The sequence below is a fragment of the Eptatretus burgeri genome, chromosome 4, assembly GCF_056783735.1.
Source record: "Eptatretus burgeri isolate ZD-2024b chromosome 4, Ebu_testis_v1, whole genome shotgun sequence".
Classification (NCBI taxonomy): domain Eukaryota; kingdom Metazoa; phylum Chordata; class Myxini; order Myxiniformes; family Myxinidae; genus Eptatretus; species Eptatretus burgeri.
Window position 1 is genome coordinate 45,728,990 of NC_140964.1, and position 11,385 is coordinate 45,740,374.

The 11,385-nt window shown below is 46.5% G+C and overlaps 1 pseudogene; it reads left to right on the plus strand.

Moving 5' to 3' along the window:
- Positions 1 to 2,445: 2,445 nt before the first annotated feature.
- On the plus strand, positions 2,446 to 7,089 carry LOC147027950 (uncharacterized; annotated as a pseudogene).
- The last annotated feature ends 4,296 nt before the right edge of the window (positions 7,090 to 11,385 follow it).

An 11,385-nucleotide genomic window follows, 5' to 3' on the forward strand; every position in this document is an offset into this window, starting at 1 on the left:
TTCTCTGATGTACCACCACTTGGCCGGCGCATGGGCTTTTTAACTTTCACGCAACCTATCTTTCTGAACCGTTTCACCAGTTTCCATATCACTGATTTTGAAGATTTTGTATGACCACCAAAGCGATTTTTAAATGCAATTTAACATTCCCGAAAGGATGCATGCTTGATGCAATGTTCGATGAGAAACGCACGTTCTTCCGCCATGGCGTGACTGAGTAAAAACAGTTAATCACTGCCAGGTCACGTGATACCTGATAACTCTCAGGATCATGTCACATCTTTCTGTAACATTAGGCTACATTTACGCAAAACATTGTTATGGTTTTGGAAAACTTACCCCAGGGGAAGAGCATACATGGACACGAAGGTGACCCAAGGATCAGTGATTTCATTAGTCTTTGTATAGCCCTTCGTCCCTTGTCAAAGGGCAGGGAAGGAACATTCCCTCAGAATGGCGTGGCAATTTCCACAAGTGACGTCATGCACCCACCCGAATTGGCTGTGGACCAATGGGAAGGGAAGGATTGTGGGAGGAGGGGAAAAATGTGATGTGAAGAAGCAGGGAGGCAGAGAAGCACACGGTATGAGCTCTAGAGCGCAGGGGAGAAGAGTGCTCCTGAGCAGATGGCTCAGAAAAGGAAGAAGCAAAAGGCAGAGAGCAGAAGAGAAGGCAGAAAGCAGACACAGAAGGCTGAGCGAAGCAGAAAGGTGAAACGAACAGGACAAGCTTGCATGAGCAGAAGACTAAAAGACTGAGAAGGCTCGTGAGGGAAGGAAAGGAAAGTTTCACAAGCAGTTGGTGTCGAGCTTCTGTGAAAAAATAACACTCCTTTCACGAGCATCATCCTGTCAGCCACGAAGGACGAGGAGAGTGAACGGCGGCGCACCTCATCCACGAGGGCCTGAGGAGGAAGAATCTGATGCAGAGCAGGGCGAGGCGCCTATCCAGCTCGTATATATGGAATGCCAGAGAGGACTCGCCTACTGGGTCTGGGCACCGCAAGGACGTGGTTGCGTGTTCCCATCGCCACTGCCAATCTTCCCCATCCATTTTCTTCTGCATTATCATGCATGTGTGTGAGGTGAGGGAGAGAATGAAAGACTGCTTTCCTTTTCTCCATTCATTACTTTTATTTTATTTTCAAGTCCTAGTTTTATTCTTTGACCCTGAATGAACAATGGCTGTCTTTTTTTTAAGAAAGATTGAAGAAGAATACGTGTTATGGTTAAATCTACTCGGATGTGCCTTTTTTGCTTATAAATACTTGCTTTTCAATTATTGCTTGCTTGTGTGTTTGTAATAAATAATTGTTTGTTGTCATTTCCAATCCGTTTTGGTTGCCTTTTCCTTTATTGGTCCGATACAGTGCACAAGTAAGGTTAGACGGGAAGTTCTACCCCAATAATTTGCTTTGTCAGCCAGCGCACACTCACTGTAACGCTTGGCAGTAATCCAAGTGTGCGCTGAGGGCACTGATACGAATTAGCCGTCTGTCCACAGGTAAGGTATCACGCGAAGTATCGGCGGCTGCACAGGTCGACGAGGAACGAGCCGATTACAAAAGGCTCGGGAAACACCGGCTTGTTACCTTGATGGCCTCGAACATGTGTCATAAACCCGTTGCCATCATGTAAAATTATATTGCAGATGATAAATAAAGAGGCAAAGTCTGAAGAGAATGATCATTTATTCAGGCACACAAAACATCACGGCGTCGTGCTCCCGTGAACGCATACCCATAATTCCCCGCGCATACTCATAAGCAAACGCAAACCAATGCCATACCATCACAGCATGCACATGATGATGTTACATAGAATGAGATTTGAACGGTTTATAATTTTTGCTCAACACGGACTCAAGCAGAAAGGAAATATTTCATTCAAGAGATCGTTAAAATTCGATCTTAGTCTTTTCAATTATTTTATTGCTTTTCTTAAATAATGTTCTCCCTCAATTTTGTTCCTTGTTCGTCTCGTTTTGCTGTGTTCTGTATTTTGTTCAATGCACAAGCTCTTCCACGAACTTCGACATTGTATTAAAAAAAAAATTGTTTGTAATGTTAAAACAACACCAATAGTCCATTTGCCCTTCCTATGTTCACTGTAGTGTACCTATGAATTGTCAAAGGTACAAGGTATTTTGGTTGATTTGTCATCCTTTGGGGTCCCTGAAGAATTCCAGCTGGGTTGTCCTCAGGACAACTTTGGGCAATTTTTTTTTATATGCAAATCAGGGCCACCATTACTGAAAAATCCATTTTGTTGAATATCTCTGCAACTTTGCATGAGAATGTCACAGAAATGGTGTCTAGACCCATGTTTTCATGGTCAAGGATTAAGATAAAGGTATTAAAAAAGTTACCACATCCATATATTTTGTCTTTATGCAAATTAGTTTCCGCCATTACCGAAAAATAGACTTTGTTGAATATCTCTGCAACTTTACATGATAATGTCACAGAAATGGTGTCTATACCTATGTTTTCATGGTCAAGGATTAAGATAAAGGCATTAAAAATGTTACCACATCAAGGTTTATATGTATTTGATATTATTTAATTGATGTACATGTGGCAACTATCAATAATATCCAATTCTGTCTTCAGGATATAACGATGGCTAGCGGAATGTGTCTGCTCCTGGGCTGCCATGAGAAAGGATCACACAACACAGTTAGAATCCAAGGCATCCACACTCTGATTCAGAGGAGCACGGAGCGGGGTGACGATGATGTCTGTATCCAGTTACAGACCGTCCTGGACACACAAGGAGACAATGCATCCATAGGCTGTCATAAGACATGCTACTGCATGTACACATCTAAACACAATGTGGCGAAATACGTGGCAAAGAAATGGAAAGAAGGTTTTCCCATGTCCAAGAGTGAGCCGCAGACAAGTAGGATCAGACGATGGCAACTTCCAACATTCGACTTTAAGAAACATTGTTTCATTTGTGGTGATGAGGACCATCCGAAAGATCCCAAGCACCCCGACAGGTGAGAACGTGTAGTCCAGTGTGAAACCAGTGATCGTCCTGGCATTACATCATTCAAAGATGTGCTTCTAGATGAATGTGAGCAGAGGCATGATGATTGGGGTAGAAAGGTTGAAATCCGCATCAAAGGTGCTCTTACAGATTTAACAGCCGCTGAAGCACAATACCATAAGAAGTGTTTTCATAAGTTCATGGTTATTCCCAAGTGTGCTGACTTATCTTCTGATCCTATTGTGCTCGATGATGATGCTCTGAAGGTCGTAGTGGATGACATGTATGCTAATCAACATGTCAGTACCTGGACCACCATTGAGTTGCACGATATGTATTGTGGTCTCGGTGGCTTACTATCTCGCCAACAGATGTTTGCGAAACTCACTAGCTATTTAGGTAGTGATATTGTGGGAGTACGAATAGAGGGTTGTGCATCTGTTGTGGGGTTCAGGCATCTTATCGGCAAGTCTCTGAAGCTAGTTAAGGATGAATCAGTCAACGAGCAGAGTGTGGACACTGTAGTCCGGTAGGTCAGGGTGGAGGCACGAGCAGTCCATGTCAACAATACAGGCTATGATATGGGTGACTTCACTCACAGCAACACGCTCAAACAGACAAGCCCACCTTTGTTGAAACTAATTGCTGAATTGATTTCTAGTGGAAAAGTGACCCAGCAGTCTCTTAGCCTGACCCAAGCGGTTCAAGGCCACATCACCGGCATCAGAAACCAGACAACGCTGGGGCTAACAGTGAAGTTACAACACAGGCATGGTAGCTCGGAGATGATCAAGTTGCTGCATGACCACGACTTCATTGTGTCCTATGAAGAGGTCATTCGCTTCCGAAAATCAGCAGCAAAAGTTTTCGGGTGACAAAAGCAGCATGATACACCAGGCCATGGGTTTGATGCGAAATGTTGGACCAATCTTTGGTTGGTTTGACAATCTTGATCTTCTAGTGTCAACCCCGAATGGACGCCGAGCCACCCACGTCATGGCTCACAAGTTTCAGTAACATCCCGCTGGAATCATACAGATAGGTAGTGCTCAGCCTGGAGTCATGAGCCTTGTCATCCTGCGCCTGCTCAAAACAGCTGCACGTTCTCTCAACATCAGCACCAGTCGATCAATCCCACTGCAGCACTACATGGGACCGAAGAAGATCAACCCTCCAATGATTCCAATGACATCAGGAGTCTCGTATGCTGATGTTTGTACCAGAGAACAGAGTCTCAACGCTGCTCAGCTGAAGGACACACAGTGGCTGAATTCGCTAAGATCCGACGAGAGCATGGAGTGGTACGGATTCAACAATCAACTTGCCAGGCAGGAAGCTCCATCTCCTTCCAAGGCTGCTACAGTGTACCTGTTTGGTCCTCTCATAGATGCCCCACCATCCCATCCTGATACAGTACTCACATCACTACTATACATGAAGAAATCACTAAGTGAACTGGGAATGAGCTATGCAAATCTGTCCATCGATATGCAGCTGTACATGGTTGTGCAGCAGGTAAAGTGGTGGGATCCGACAAGGTTTGAGGATGTTATCGTTCGTCCTGGTGTGATGCACATTATCATGTCCTTCTTAGGGTGCATCGGAATGCTGATGAAGGGATCGGGTCTGGATGTTCTGGTTGGAGCAGCATTCGGAGGTATGACAGGGATTATGAATGGGAAGGCATGGGTGAGAGCCATGAGAGCATTTCGCATGGTGTCAGTGGCACTGCTGCAGAACTGTCTACAAGGTGGTGAAAAAAAGCTTTGAGGAAATCGTGTCATACATGGAAGATGCAAGGCAGAATCCTACGGGCAGACACTGGGTGGATAATCTGGTAAAACCGACGCTCTTGGCTCATCAGTTCCTGTGAGTAGAGAGAGAGGGAAACTGGCTCTTCCAACAACTGTGCTTGGAGTGGATGTTGCCCTACTTCTTTAGTGCAGGTCACGTTCACTATGCTCGCTATATCTCGTGGCACTTACTAGAAATGAGACACCTACTGCCAGAAGCAGCCAAGACTGACCTCATCACGGAAGCACATGTCTGTCGTCACAGCGAGGACTACTGGAACTCAGTATCAGGTGGGTTGTTCATCTTAAACACATGCGGATTCATTCCTTATATTGTCTTTTTCCTTGTATGATTAATTGATCTAACTATTATATCAATATATATTTACAGGTGACCAATTTGGTGAGCAGACAGCTATCAGGACTGGAAAGGGTGGATTGAAGGGTATGACGCTCTCACCTGAGCTGGTTACAGAATGGATCGATTCATTTCCAATCTCGGTCTACCTCTCTGATGCCATGGAACACATGTATTCTGAGAAAGTACCCATTGCATCACTGCAGACCAAACACAAAGAGGAAGGTATGAAGCGGCGAAAGCTTGATGTTGATGACAGGAACCTTATTGCTGCAGAATTAGCGAAACATTCCCACCCATTGGCAGTGGAGAGCAATGTCCTCTACAACATTGTCAATGGCCAAGTCGCTCCCAAGGAAGTCAATGTTGCAGATGCAGTAGTCATTGGAGAAAAGATGGTCATGTCATTCTGCAACTCTCTGCCGTCCGGCTTCCATGGCAAGATTTCCAGCCAGGTCAAGACGATGGAACAACTCAAACGAGGCATGAAGATTGGCAGTAAGACTGTCTTTGACATGGAGGCCATCTTCATCTGCCTTCTGATGGTCGGACAACAACGACAGCTAAAGCTAGCACCCATCTTTCAATACGAAATGTGTGCTTTCCCACCCTCAATCATCGATGAGTATGGCTGCTTACGCAAGGGCAACAAATCTGTTCTTGCCAATCGTTTGGGTGTGAAACAACTCGATGCTCCAGCACCAGACATCGTGATCGTAGATGCACAGCAGCTGCTTTACCACATCATATGGCCACATGGAGGGGATGCCTCCATTGTCATTGAGAGTATCAAGCGTCGTCTCTCATGTTAACCTGATGGTACCGAGAAGATTTTAGTATTGACAGGTATAATGATATCTCAGCAAAAGACCACGAGAGGAAGCGACGTGGTGGCGAGGGTTCAACAGACTATAACTTGACCATCAGCAGTCCACTTCCTAATCGTGATGCCATTCTTAAGAACAAGCACAACAAGCGGGAACTCTCACGGGTGCTGTCCTCATTCAACATGGGTGCTGATATATCGATCGAGAGTAGAGATGGTGGCTTTGCACATGATGAGGCAGATATCACGATGATCTCATACCTTCTACAAGCTGCCAAATCTGGTATGGTGGTGATTCGAATCCTGAGCGATGACACCGATGCATTTGTGCTTTTGATGTACTGGGTGTGGGCGATGCAGCTGCACAATGTTTGCAGTATCCAGATGGAATGCTGGAATGGGGCAGTGATTGACATCAACGCGAGCTGTATGCTTCTGGGACAGAAGTGCCTCCAGTTACCTGGAATGCATGCACTGAGTGGCTGCGACACAGTTTCCTACCCATTCAACAAGGGGAAGATCGGCGCTCTGAATGTTTTGAAGGAAGGTGACTTCCCAGGGCTGTTTGAGGTCCTGGGCGAGGAAGATGCCACACACGAGGATCTAATGAACACAGGCCAACAGTTCTTCACGGCCTTATATGGTCAACCGCCAGGTACTTCGATGAGTATGGCACGCTATCAGCTATACTCCCGGAAGAAGGGGAAGCCAATGCAGATCATGGCATTGCCTCCAACAGAAGTGAATCTGCTTCTTCATGTTCGCCGAGCACACCATCAGATGATGCTGTGGAAGGCTGCTGATCAGCAGGCTCCTCCTTGTGTGGACATCATACAATTTGGATGGGAATTAAATGATGGTATTCCATCACCTGTCGTTGACATAGGTCCTCCGGCTCCACAAGGGCTCATCGATGTCATAAGCTGTGGATGTAAAGCAGAGGGCAAGGCATGCAGTACCGAGGGATGCAGCTGCCACAGACATACCATGTCATGTATGGCCTATTGCGTGTGCGCTGGTGGTGAAGGCTGTTTTAACCCTTTTACGGCAAGGAATGATGTGGAGGATAATGTACAGGATGATGCGGAGAATGATGATGATGATGATGATGATGATTAGGGTTGAGGAGTTTGGAGGATAATTTATGGATTAGTTTGCACATGCAACATTAGTTTGGAATGAATATGTTGTGCAACACTATTACTGCATTAACAATTCCATGATTTCCGTTTTTGTTGTGATTCGATTGTTACTTTGTCGTTGTAATAAATGTCATGATCCTCCAACATGGTGTACAGCTTGAAGTATATGGATAGGGTAACATTTTTAATGCCTTTATCTTAATTTTTGACCATGAAAACATAGATATAGACACCATTTCTGTGACATTATCATGTAAAGTTGCAGAGATATTCAACAAAGTCGATTTTTCAGTAATGGCGGCAACTAATTTGCATAAAGACAAAATATATGGATGTGGTAACTTTTTTAATACCTTTATCTTATTCCTTGACCATGAAAACATGGGTATAGATACCATTTCTGTGACATTCTCATGCAAAGTTGCAGAGATATTTAACAAATCGATTTTTCAGTAATGGCCGCCCTAATTTGCAGATAAAAAAGTTTGCCCAAAGTTGTCCTGAGGACAACCCAGCTGGAATACTTAAGGGACCCATTAGGATCACAAATCAACCAAAAAAAACCTTGTACCTTTGACAATTCATGGCTTCTCAAAATGGCAAATGGACTACAAGGTTCAAATCCTTACCTGAAAGCTCCTATCATTGGTCGACATATGTTGCAGGTTTTATTACCTCACGTCCCTCAGAAGAAGAGCTCGGCTGTTAAACTTCAAACACTTTGCAGGACGTCGATCATTTTTCACGTTTGTCGACACGTTACTATACGAGAGACAAATGTGTACACGAGCAAAAAAAGAAGAAAAAAAAACGTTCACATTCAGAGGTAGAAACGAAAAAAACAAGAAGCGAATATTCGATATCGCGCGGCTGGGGGCAGTAAAAGTCTAGGTTAAGAATGATGAAACAATTTTGCAATTATAAAATTTAAATGTAGACACGGTGAATTAGCATGCATGATGGGAAGAGTTGTGACGTTAGACAAATTTCTATTTATAGCCCTCAGATCAAAGGGACGTACACGGCCATAAGTGTGACAGAAGACACAGGACAGAATAGCCAATTATATAAGAGCGCGATGTTGCCGCGCTGTAATAAGTGTGACAGAAGACGTGACAGAAGACAGGACAGAATAGCCAATTATATAACAGCACGATGTTGCCGCGCTGTAACGAGAGTTACAACGCTGCACATCAACAACAAATGCAACAGGAAGATTATCACTTCCTGCTCAGAAAATCAACTTCCGGCGTCACAGAGAAAACTATTCAGCACAAAAAAACGTCGCTCTTCCGCATTAACCCCGCCCACAATTCACCCGGCAATATCCGCCCACAATTCATCCGGCAATCTCCACCCACAATTCATCCGGCAATCTCCGCCCACAATACACCCGGCAATCTCCGCCCACAATACACCCGGCAATCTCCGCCCACAATACACCCGGCAATCTCCGCCCACAATACACCCGGCAATCTCCGCCCACAATTCACCCGGCAATCTCCACCCACAATTCATCCGGCAATCTCCGCCCACAATACACCCGGCAATCTCCGCCCACAATACACCCGGCAATCTCCGCCCACAATACACCCGGCAATCTCCGCCCACAATCCACCCGGCAATCTCCGCCCACAATTCATCCGGCAATCTCCACCCCCAATAGACCCGGCAATCTCCGCCCACAATTCATCCGGCAATCTCCACCCACAATCCATCCGGCAATCTCCACCCACAATTCATCCGGCAATCTCCGCCCACAATTCATCCGGCAATCTCCGCCCACAATACACCCGGCAATCTCCGCCCACAATACACCCGGCAATCTCCGCCCACAATCCACCCGGCAATCTCCGCCCACAATCCACCCGGCAATCTCCGCCCACAATTCATCCGGCAATCTCCACCCACAATACACCCGGCAATCTCCGCCCACAATCCACCCGGCAATCTCCGCCCACAATTCATCCGGCAATCTCCACCCACAATACACCGGGCAATCGCCGCCCACAATTCATCCGGCAATCTCCACCCACAATCCATCCGGCAATCTCCACCCACAATCCATCCGGCAATCTCCGCCCACAATTCACCCGGCAATCTCCGCCCACAATTCATCCGGCAATCTCCACCCACAATACACCCGGCAATCTCCGCCCACAATCCACCCGGCAATCTCCGCCCACAATCCACCCGGCAATCTCCGACCACAATCCACCCGGCAATCTCCGCCCACAATTCACCTGGCAATCTCCGCCCACATCACACCCAACAATAAGTGCGACAGAAAACAAAGGACAGAATAGCTAATTATATAACAGCGCGATGTCGCTGCGCTGTAAAAAAAAAGATTTGTAATCGAACAATGGTGGAAACCGCGAACCTTCGAGAAAGCAAATTTCGGTGGGATGTCGAAATCATCGACATCGACGCGGCTCGCACACGGGACAGATAAAACCGAGATGCCACGCGGTCGGTGGGATTGTCCCTGGGGCATTGTCATTTACGGCGGTGGTTCACTTGGTGCTCGTTGAATGGTGAGAATTGAGAGTATACCGGACTCCGTGCTTATGCTGGCCAATTGCTGATATATTTTGCAGTGATCGACTACACATGTATTCCTCACTGCACATGTATTCCTTTTGCGTCTGTAGAGACGGCTTCAATCAAGTGAAATAAAGCCTTATACTCCGAAGGTTTTTCTCTCGCATTCACTTCATACATTGTCTGGGATTACAGAGTAAAACATACCAAACTGTATATTACACGATTGTTTTTGTTCATTTTTAAATTTGTAAAATGACGTGGGCAGCCCAGATGGGACCCATGTAAAACCCAGTTAATACCACACCTCCCACAGCCCATATATTGTTGTGGGCCGGGGTTCGGTGGTGATAAACGACCACTAAATGGAGCAGTGGAGTCGTCTCCCACCGAACACCCATAATTTAGGTTGTGACTCTCGGATAACTCCGAAGGTCACGGGTCCCTTAGCGGACCGTGGTCGCCAATACTTCAACGGTGTGGGGTAGGGTTAATTGCCTAATTTCAATATACCTAAGTACCCATGTCGTCCAAGTTACGGGGAAAACCACACCGTCGGCCGACTCTGTCCGGACCGAGTCACAGGTACCGACTTGGATCCGGCGTAACCGAGCAGAGTTACCAGAGCCGCGCTGGTCCCAATGACAACTTACCGGCCCAATCGGCCTCGCTATTTCTCAAGTCCGAACCATGCTGGGTCAATGAAGGAAAACACGAACAACGAACTGGAACATTTAACAGTGGATATATTTTACAATAATAATATAATCGGGGAGGGAAGCACACAAAGAGCAGAGTTATCCAAATAAGAAATGTAATGTACAAGGAACGAAAACACTTAACAGCTCTTACGAAAAAGACTGGGCCCACGGACACACACACACACACACCAAAAAAGAAACGACCCCGTGAGTCTATTTCGGTCCTCAGCTGGGCCGGGTACCTGTCCCGCCTCGTGCGGTCTATTCGAGCTTGTCCGGTGGCGGGACTCGAACCCACCGCCAACAACGCCGCACCAAGCTCCGGGGACCAAGAACGGCGCCACCGACGCCAGCCAGCACGGCCGCAGATGAAGCAAATCACCACCAGACTGCAGACCCTCCGCAGTCGCCATGAAGACACCGGTCTGCTGAAAAACCTGCTCCTCACGACCACTCTGCAGTCGCCACGATCGCTCTGCAGAACCCTCGTAGACCAAGCCAATCGCCCCCAATGCACTCGACTATCCTTCCCCTCCCCCACGGGTCGAGGGAAAAGCTCTGAGGTACTCGCCTACGGATTGGACGAGGAGGGTTGGCGGGCGACTCGTGGCCGCCGTTGATTGGACGAGCTCACAGTGGGCGGAGGGAACCTCACCCCTACACGTGACACGATGCACGTGGGCGATGGCGTTGTTGTTGTTGTTGTTGTTGTTGTTGTTGTTGTTGTTGTTGTTGTTGTTGTTGTTGTTGTTGTTGTTGATGTTGATGTTGATGTTGATGTTGATGTTGATGTTGATGTTGATGTTGATGTGGAGGATGTAGTTGTTGAAGATGTAAAAACTTCACTAAAAAAATAACCCGTAGCGCACACACGTAATTCCCATTAGATAGAAGGAAGGATTCCAACTAAAAAAAAGAAATACTTCTCGAAATAACTGAACGACCGGGAGGGACTGTGGCTCTGTGTGCACAAGGTTTCCAAATCCGTAACAATATTACCAAGCCCACCTCAGCCAGTCCAAACCATC